The sequence below is a fragment of the Pongo pygmaeus genome, chromosome 2 (genome assembly GCF_028885625.2).
Source record: "Pongo pygmaeus isolate AG05252 chromosome 2, NHGRI_mPonPyg2-v2.0_pri, whole genome shotgun sequence".
NCBI lineage: Eukaryota > Metazoa > Chordata > Mammalia > Primates > Hominidae > Pongo > Pongo pygmaeus.
Window position 1 is genome coordinate 81,770,016 of NC_085930.1, and position 10,272 is coordinate 81,780,287.

A 10,272-nucleotide genomic window follows, 5' to 3' on the forward strand; every position below is an offset into this window, starting at 1 on the left:
CAGGAAAGTACCCAGGTTATTTCATTTATCAAGATAAGTCAGAAAAAAAATGTCTTTTACAGGAAGTGTTCTCAATTTTTAAATGTTAGCAACTAGGCCAGGTGCCATGGCTCACGCCTGTAATCCCAGCACCTTGGGAGGCTGAGGCAGGCAGATTGCCTGAGCTCAGTAGTTCAAGACCAGCTTGGGCAACATGGTGAAACCCTGTCTCTACCAAAAATACAGAAAACTTAGCTGGGCATGGTGGTGTCTGCCTGTGGTCCCAGCTACTCTGGAGAGGATTGCTTGAGAGGCAGAGGTTGCAGCGAGCTGAGATCATGCCACTGTTCTCCAGCCTGGGCAACAGAGTGAGACCCCATCTCAAATAAGTAAATATAAATGTTAGCAACTAATTCAATGTTTTAAAAATTCCATGTGAAACATATAATTTGTGACCTTTTCACTAGTCACTCAAAACTGTGTGTGTGTGTGTGTGTGTGTGTGTATAAAAGAAAAATGTATAATGAAAATAGCCCATATGTAGTATATATACCTTATCTTCCTCACCAGCCTCTAAGCGGTTTGTCCCTGGTTCTGTCATTTCCACTGTGGCTTTGATGTCCCTGCCCCCACACGATCCTGATACCTATGGCCAGGTGTTTGAACTGTGCACTGGATACAGTGAAAGCACCCTGCCCCAGCTAGACTTTGTGCTAGTCTTGTTATTCCGCTTCTTAGCTGTTGAAGTCTCCAGTCCCAGGAAGCCTTCATGCTGTCCCCCTGTCTTCTCCTTTCGTTCACCTACCCATCTTTCTGAAGAGCCACAACGGATCATGCCTCCGGATATTGAGCCCTCTCCTTATTCACTTTTAATTTGACTCAACAGAATAAACCAATCCCCTAACTAACAAATGCTATGTGCCCTTTCCGGGTTCTTCTTCATGAACTAACCTACATCATTTGGAGCTTTTGAAATGCTCTCCTTCCTGGTGTCCATGCCCCTGCATGTGCTGGGGTCCCTCCATGTTTCCCCTCCCCACTCTATTTGCCTCCTGCTGGATTCTGGCCTCAGCTTTCTTTTTCTCTACACTCAACTTCTTAATTCTCTCCCAGAGCCTAAGTAGCACCCTTCAGGGGTGTCTTTTCTCCTAGGACACAAGACCTGAGCCTCCAGGCAGATATTCCACAGGCCCCTCAAACTAAAACTCTTCAAAATACAACCCCCTACACCCCTCTCTAATCAATGCCAGCTCCTTTTCCGGGTCTCCTTTTTCAGATCAGTGAATTGAAACCAGTTGTTGGTGACTCAGCACATGAGGGTCCATCTCCTTTATGGTTCCTTTTCACCCCTGCTGACAGCACCTCCCCCACTCTTACCACTACTGTTCCCTACAATCTATCCAACAAGAACATATAGTTTCTGGGTTTTTTATTTTTATTTTTATTTTTTTGAGACGGAGTCTCGCTCTGTGGCCCAGCCTGGAGTGCAGTGGCGTGATCTCGGCTCACTGCAAGCTCCACCTCCCAGGTTCACACCATTCTCCTGCCTCAGCCTCCCCAGTAGCTGAAACTACAGGCATCCGCCACCACACCCGGCTAATTTTTTGTGTTTTTAGTAGAGATGGGGTTTCACCGTGTTGGCCAGGATGGTCTCGATCTCCTGACCTCATGATCTGCCCGCCTTGGCCTCCCAAAGTGCTGGGATTACAGGCACAAGCCACCGAGCCCAGCCACAAGAACGTGTAGTTTCTAAAACCCAGCAACAACCATGCTGGTGACCAGATTGTCTCATGACTTCTCACTGCCTTCCATATTCTCCTTAGCTTTAAGGCTATCAAGAACCTTAACCTACCATATTTTCAATCTTAGCCACCATGATTCTTATTCGTGTACACTATAGGTTTACTAAACCTGGACTATGTGTTGAGACCACTTAATATCTTCTGGCAGGAAATAGATTATTCCTTCTTATCTGAATTGAAGGCTTGCTTGAATACTCAGAGGCTAAGATGCAGTTGCTGTAGTTTGACCAATTTATGGATCGTGTCATGCCATGTAGATTTTTTAAATCTCCACTTGGACTCTCTAGAATATGTTGCGTCTTATAATGCATTCCCAATGATAAAATGGAAGAAGAGGAGTTGATGGCCTTTAAATAGATATAAAGCCTTTTTATTGCATTAATTATTTCCTGAGCAAATGCTGAAAAGCTGTGCATTTGGCTAAATAAGCTTGTGTGGTGAGAGTCACCACCTGATAATGGATTATGACATACACCACACCAAGGTAGCGGGAAAGTCGAGGTTAAATTTTCAGCTAATAGTGGTCATCAGCATTGTCTAATAGGGCTATGATAACTTAAAAATAGTTTAAAGAATGGGACACATCACTGAACTATGGTTTTACATCAAATATATGGTTCATTCAAAAACCCTAGGGCAATTGAAATTATTCTGTGTGTTGGAAAAGATTTCTGGCTTTCAGTTCTGCAGTGGAGTTTGTTAAAAATGATGTTGGTGCGTCACTAAGGACATGTTAGTTTCCTTCATTGACTAGTTTGTGTTTTGCCAACATTCAGAAGCAGGAATTTTTGCATTTATTTTGGTCCATAAGTCTTTTCATGATACAATAGCAATTAAAATAATTTTTTCCTATCATCATTGAAGATAGGTGGAGGCCCTCATACCCCAAGGAAATTCACATCTGGATGTGGGTGGTGAGTCAGCATAGTACCAGGTTAAGAAAGTATTTTGTGGAATCCATTCTGAATATATTTTTCCACTGTAAACAAAAACAAACAAACAAAAAAGAATATGGGGAAATACTGGTTCCTTCCTCCTCTGACTTAATGAGAAATGAACAAACTCAATGATGACAGTTAGGGAAGGAGGGAAATTAAATGGTTCCCTCGCAATTTGATTTGGATTACCAGCCTTTTAAGCTGATAGGTTATCTTTTTTCAAAGTAGGCAAATATATCCTAGTTTTCAAAGTTCAAATTACAACTCAAGTAATTGAAGATTCTCATATGCCTTCCAGAAACTGTTTGGTTTCTTGAAGTATTATTAATGCCAAATTCAGATACTTTTGCATCCACCAATACAGCCAGTGTGAATTGAGAAGGTATGAGGACTGAGAGAAAACATTTAATGATTTTAGTGTGAACAGGTTTCACTTTTCAATGAAACACTGAAGCTGGAGTATATGAAGACTTGCCCATCTTGTACCTCTCAACTTTGAATTTCACAGCCTCTACTTATGGCAAAGAGGCTGTTTCCATTCAACTTCAAGTCTGTAGCCATGGCACTAGTGGATTAATAACCTATGGTTAATTATAGAGGTGATGGGAGACAGATGCCAAGGGAATGTAATACACAGCTGAGGCTTTTGAAATCTTCCCATACCAAGTACATATCCCTGTATTTCTATACTTGTGGCTGCATGGCTGGAGAAGCTGATTCCAATGTTATCACCCAAAGATAAATTCCAATATCTCCCACACCCCAGTTATGCATTACACACATAGACATGCCAAAGGGCTGCTGCCCACTTAGGCTCAGCAGTTCCTAAATACTTGCATGTAACTGAAATGATCAAGAACTGGCACTTGAAGATTATTCTGTGTAGAAAACATTTGTTGGCTGAAGATAAATTGCTGTCTGAATCTCATCTTGGTAGCCATAATTTTACCTCTTTGCATGACCACATTTTTCTTTAAATGCCGCCAGGGTAATTTGAATCAAGGTTGGCAATTTTGAAATACACTTTGTATGCCTGGGTTTAGACAGAAGCTCTTGTCCTGTTTCTCAAGCTGATTGGTCCTCATCTTGACACAACACATCTGGTCACGTCACTCCTATTCTGTTTATGTAGCAGAGCATGGTATCAGGTGGTACTGGATTTTGGCGCAACCATCAGCCAGAGAGATCACAAATCAAACATTATTTCTGAAAACTGCAAAAGAAGTGCCAGTGTATTTAAAATTCATTGAGACTTTTTATTTTCAAGAAAGAAAATTATTTATTTTAAAAGCTTGTAGTTTTAAAAATTCTTATTCAATGAATGAATGTTCCTACAAACTATAGGGCAAAAGGTTTCGTTGCTCAGCCTAATAAATATTGATTGAAGCATTACTCTATGCTGGGTCCTGTGTCTTGCACCATGTTCATTTTCTGGGCTGCACTGATATGAGAGAAGCTAAGTCAAACATTCAGTTGAATCAATGGGAATTGTATGCACACTGTTCCATCTGCTGATGATTCCCAAATGGATGTCTCTAGCTCTTGTCTCGCCCTTCAACCCCAGAATCAGTATACCAACTGCCTTTCAACATCTTCACTTGGATGTCCAGCAGGCATCTTATACTTCCACGTGCAATAGAGATGGAGGTGAAACAGAGGTTACCAGGGTCTGCAGGGAGTGGATGAGAGGGAGTTAGAGTTTAAGGATTGCAGAATTTCTGCTTGGGATGAGAAAGAGTTCTAGAGATGGATGATGGTGATGGTGACAACACTGTCAATGTATGTAATGCTACTGAATGGTACACTTTAATGTGGTAAAAATGGTAATTTTTATGTGATGTAAATTTTACCACAATAAAAAAATACATGTCCAAAATGAAATTCTTAAGTCTCACCCCCAAACTGGTTCTTCCTGCCATCCTCCTTATCTTAGGAAATGGCACCTCCATTCACCTTTAGGCATGTGTTAAAAACTTGGAGTCTCACATTTGATTCTTCTCTTTGCTCACATGGAACATCCAATCCATCCCTCAACCCAGGTGGCTCCACATTCAAAATACATTCGCAGCCAGGCACGGTAGCTCATGCTTGTAATCCCAGCACTTTGGGAGGCCAAAGCGGGTAGATCACCTGAGGTCAGGAGTTCAAGACCAGCCTGGCCAACATGGTGAAACCCTGTCTCTACCAAAAATACAAAAATTAGCCAGGCATGATGGTACAAGCCTGTAATCCCAGCTACTCAGGAGGCTGAGGCAGGAGAATTGCTGGAACCCGAAAGGCAGAGGTTGCAATGAGCTGAGATCGCGCCACTGCACTCCCAGCCTGGGTGACAGAGTGAGACTCCATCTCCAAAAAAAAAGAAAAATTCACAATCCAGCTCCTTCTCATCGCCTCCATCGCAACCTCCCAGGCCCAGTCCTCTCTTGCCTGGACCACAGAGACCTCCTAACTGGTCTCTCTGCTTTCACTCTTGCCCTTCTGTGGTTCATTCTCCGCATGATACTAGAGTGATCCTTTTGTCATATAAACACAGGCAGTTCTTCTGCGCCACCCACCAATGATTTCCCATCACAGCAAAATGAAGCCCAAAGTCCTTCCAGGACCAGAAAGCCCCAGATGATCTGGCCCCTGGCTAACTTGCTGAGCTCACTGTTCTCCTCACTTCCTTTGTTCCAGCCATGCTGGCCTCCTCCATGCCACGCACACTCCCGCTCTGGCCTCTAAATTCTCTTTGCCTAGGATGCTCTTCCCCAATCCGCGTCAGTGTCTGCAAAAATGTCACCTTATCTGAGAGCTTCCTGGCCATCTGTCTAAAATCACATCACCTCCTGCACCATTGTCTCTCACTTTGCCCTTCATTGCTTATTTATATGTTTGTTTATCATCAGTTTCTCCTCTACTAGGATATGAGTTCCATGAGAGCAGGAATTATTTTCCTGGCTTTATTCACTGCCTTATTTGCAGCAGCCTGGAGCTTAGTAGGTTTTTAGTAAATATTGCATAATGTGCAAGGCACATGATTATTTTTTTCTAAACATCATTAATTGGGCTTACTACAGAGAATTGAGTTATCTAATGAATTCCTATTTGGAATGAATTGTGTTTTTCCCTTTCTTATGTTGAAACATTTAACTCCCAGGCACATGAAGTTAAGCACATGAAGTAAAAACAAGCAAGATTAGCAAATTAGTGAATCTTGTTTTTTTTCATTTTTTAAAATAATAATAATAATAATAATTATTATTATTAGTTTTAGTCGGAGTCTCGCTCTGTCGCCCAGGCTGAAGTATATAGTGTGATCTTGGCTCCCTGCAACTTGAGGTTCAAGTGATTCTTGTGCCTCAGCCTCCCAAGTAGCTGGGACTAAAGGTGTGCACCACCATGCCTGGCTAATTTTTGTATTTTTTAGTAGAGACGGGGTTTCACCATGTTGTCCCGGCTGGTCTCAAACTCTTGACCTCAAGTGATCTGCCCGCCTCGGCCTCCCAAAGTGCTGGGATTACAGGAGTGAGCTACCATGCCCAACCTATTTTTTTAATTTTTACATTTTTTTTGGGGGGGTACATAGTAGATATATATATCATTTATGCAGTAAATGAGAAGTTTTGATATAGGCATGCAGTGTGAAATAAGCACATCATGGAGAATGGGGTATCTGTCACCTCAAGCATTTATCCTGTGAGTTACAAACAATTCAATAACACTCTTTATTTTTAAATGTGTAGTTATTTTTGACTATAGTCACCGTATTGTGCTGTCAAACAGTAAGTTTTATTCATTGTATTTTTCTGTACCCATTAACCATCCCTATCTTCCCCGCCTTCCCATGCCCCACTATCCTTCCCAGTCTCCGGTAACCATACTTCTATTCTCTATGTCCATGAATTCGATTGTTTTGATTTTTAGATCCCGCAAATAAGTGAGAACATGCGATGTTTGTCTTTCTGTGCCTGACTTATTTCACTTAACATAATGATCTCCAGTTCCATCCATTCAAATTAGTAAATCTTAGGCCACTTGAGTAAGATTTGGGAAAATACAGGAGCAAGTCAGGCTAGGTCAATGCAATTCCAAAACATGTGGTTGAATTTATGGTATTACTATGAGCTGTTTTGAGTATGAGATTCAGAGACCCAACTTAGCTTGCATAAGAATAGAAGGAAACTTCTGGCTTTCTTTGAAACTACCAAGTTCAAGGTATGGACTTTAGGTATGACTGTATTCAGTCACTCAAAGGATGCAATGAGTTTTCATTCTCCTCTCTACTTCTCAGCAACTCTGCCACCTCCTGTGTTGGCTTTGTTCCTGGGCAGCTCTAGGATTGTGTCTTCCTTATAGCTGTTGTAGCTGATAATCTCAGGGAAAGGAGAGTTTCTTTTTATCAGTAGCCCAGCAAAATTTCCAGGACTGAGTCACATAAGACCAGCAGATGAACCAAATGTTGTAGCTCGGGAGATAGAAGTCATTTGTTTGGCAGATCCAAATCACATGCCCATCCTGCACCTAAGGAGAGAGGAGGAATTAAGGTCAGCCCCACTAAGCCCCGTGGAGCAGGTGCCAGGTTTACTCCAAAGGAAATCAAAAGAAGGTGAAATGGGTGCGGCGAGGGCGAAAACATCCACTGTTCACTCTATCAAGGAAAGAAGATTCTATTTGGCTATGTGATGTCATTTATTGCTCTTCAACTTAAATTTTTTCAACTATCCTTAATGAGTTGTAATGAGTTTTAAGTCGATTGTGAGCAGATTCTTACAGAAGAGATTGTATATGCATGTTGGACCATGATGGTAGGAGATTTGGAGTACTTGGAGCATGCAGGTAAGGGAGATTTGGGAGATTCAGCAAATTCCTAGGGCCCTTATTGCCTCCGACAAGATTTCTGCTTAAATGAGACAGTATTCTATTTAAGTGAAAAAGTCACTGAGGCTGGGTATGCTGGCTCACACTTGTAATCCCAACACTTTGGGAGGCCAAGGCCGGCAGATCGCTTGAGCCCAGGAGTTTGAGACCAGCCCGGGCAACATAGCAAAACCCCATCTCTAAAAAATATTTAAAAAATTAGCTGGGCCTGGTGGCATGTGCCTATAATCCTAGCTGCCCAGGAGGCTGAGATGGAAGGAGCACCTGAGCCTGGGGGGTCGAAGCTGCAGTGAGCCATGATTGTGCCACTGCACTCCAGCCTGGGTGACAGAGAGAGACCTTGTCTCAGGAGGGAAGGGAAGGGAAGGAAGGAAGGAAGGGAAGGAGGGAGGGAGGGAAGGGAAGGAAATGTCATTGAATAATTCAGTGTATAATAACTTACTTGGTCTAAGGTCCCCATCCTTCGAACTAGTTTAACCTGCACAGAATTCAGCCTCCATTCACTTTTTCTCTGCCCTTTTGCCCAAGACCTAGCAACTGGATTTCTCAGCCCTGCCAGTGAGCCCAGCTCCCAGTCCCTCAGACTGTGCAGTATCATGGTATGAGCACTTGCTTTGGTCTCAAGAAGACATGATTCTAGTCCTGGCTATTTCACTCGCTATGTTTGTGTTCGAGCCTCAGTTTTCTCACTGAAAAGTGGACATGATGATATCTATGTCATTGTATTGTGATGATTGAAAGGAAAAAGCTAGAGAAGAGGCCTAGTTCAGTTCCAGGCTCATGGAGGCACTCAGTGAATGATGTTTGTTGAATAAATCAGTAAACCATGCCAGTGGCTTTACCTAATTTTACGTCCTGGGCCTTCAGCCCTGCCATGTGCCCCTGTAGTTAGATTTTCTGGGTCTAGCCATGTCATGAATGGTGCAAATATTCCAGCTAGAATGCAGGGCGATTCAGTTGCAAGTAATAGAAACCAACTCTGACTCAGTTAAGCAAAAAGGGAATTTTGTGTGAGCTAAGGGATATTTCAGAGAACAGAAGGAAAAGCCGAACATTGGGCCTAGAAAGCACAGCAGCCAGAGTGAGGTCCAAGATAGACACGACAACCCCACTAGGGCACAAGGGTCAGGATGGATCGGCTCAAGAAAGCTTCTATCCGTGTGTCATTTCATTCACATCCTAGGACAGCTCCTGATTGGTCTAGGGTAAACATGTGACCCAGAATCAACCAATCAGGACACCTCTTAAGCACACAGCCATTGCAGGAAATATCACACCAATATATTACACCTGGTATGCTACCTTCATTTGTTTGCCCTTCAGATATTTACTGGGTACCTAAATTGTGCCCTGTGCTAGAGTCTGGGATGAAAAAGACCAGTGCCTGTTTTTGGTACCTAACAGTCCAACAATGACTGAATTAGATAGGACCTTTTGGCCCTAAAGTATAAATTGGGACCGTTGTCGCATCAAAACAATGTGCAGAGGCCGGGTGCAGTGGCTCACGCCTGTAATCCCAGCACTTTGGGAGGCCAAGGCAGGCAGATCACTTGAGGTCAGGAGTTTGAGACCAGCCTGGCCAACATGGTGAAACCCCTGTCTCTACTAAAAATAGAAAAATTAGCCGGGCATAGTGTTGCATGCCTGTAATCCCAGCTACTTGGGAGGCTGAAGTGGGATAATTGCTTGAACCCAAGAGGCACAGATTACAGTGAGCCGAGATAGCACCACTGCCCTCCAGCCTGGGCGACAGAGTGAGACCCTGTCTCAAAAAACAAAACAAACAATGAAAAAACAATGTGAACAATGTGCAGAGGGTAAGAGTGGGGTTGGTTCTCCAAAGGAAAATTGAGTCACTATTAGCAGAAGAGGGGCAATGGCTGCTGTCAGGAAAAAGCAATAGCTGTTCCACTGCACCTAATTAGTATGTTACTCCATCTTTCTGAGCCTTAGCTTCCTCTTCTGTAAAATGGGGATAACAATGATACATGAATGATAGGATTATCTTGGAAGATTAAATGAGTTAACATATGTAAGGTGCTGAGAATAGTGCAGAGAACCTAGAATCTGTAAATATTTGCTACCATCATCATCATCATCACGCCAAGCTGCGGCTCTGCGATTCCTTCTTACATATTGTCTTCATAATGGAAACTCCTGGCCATGCCCCTATCCCCCCCAAGCAACAGGACTTTTTGAGTAGTAATAAAAAAGAAGAGGGAGAAATTTGGCAACTTCCCCTTCTGCAATCACATAGCCAGTGCCTTCTCAGGTTTCCCCTTTGACTGGGGATCTGCAGCCTATACGTGTTAATTTAAAGTGAACTCTCCAAATGGCAACTTGTGCTGGAGCCCCAGGCTGTGCAGACAGAGCCCTTCTCCACAGAAGGTTCCAGGCCGGTGGCTTCCATCCAGCCTTAACCCTGTGCATACTCATAACACAAAACTGATGGAAAGTGATTGAAATGTAAGTTTTTGTTGCACTGAGATGCTAAATTCAGGATTGGGAGCATATGGTTCACTCCATATTTGTTTTCTGCATATCTGATGTTAGCAGTTTCGAACATCGCTGGGACGCTCCCTGGAGAATTTCAGTTCTGTAAATGAAACAATTATTTTGGCAGTTTGGGAAAGATATATTCATAACTTTCATGGTATTTAAAGGGGAAATACACCTTCCCCAAGTCCCTTTTT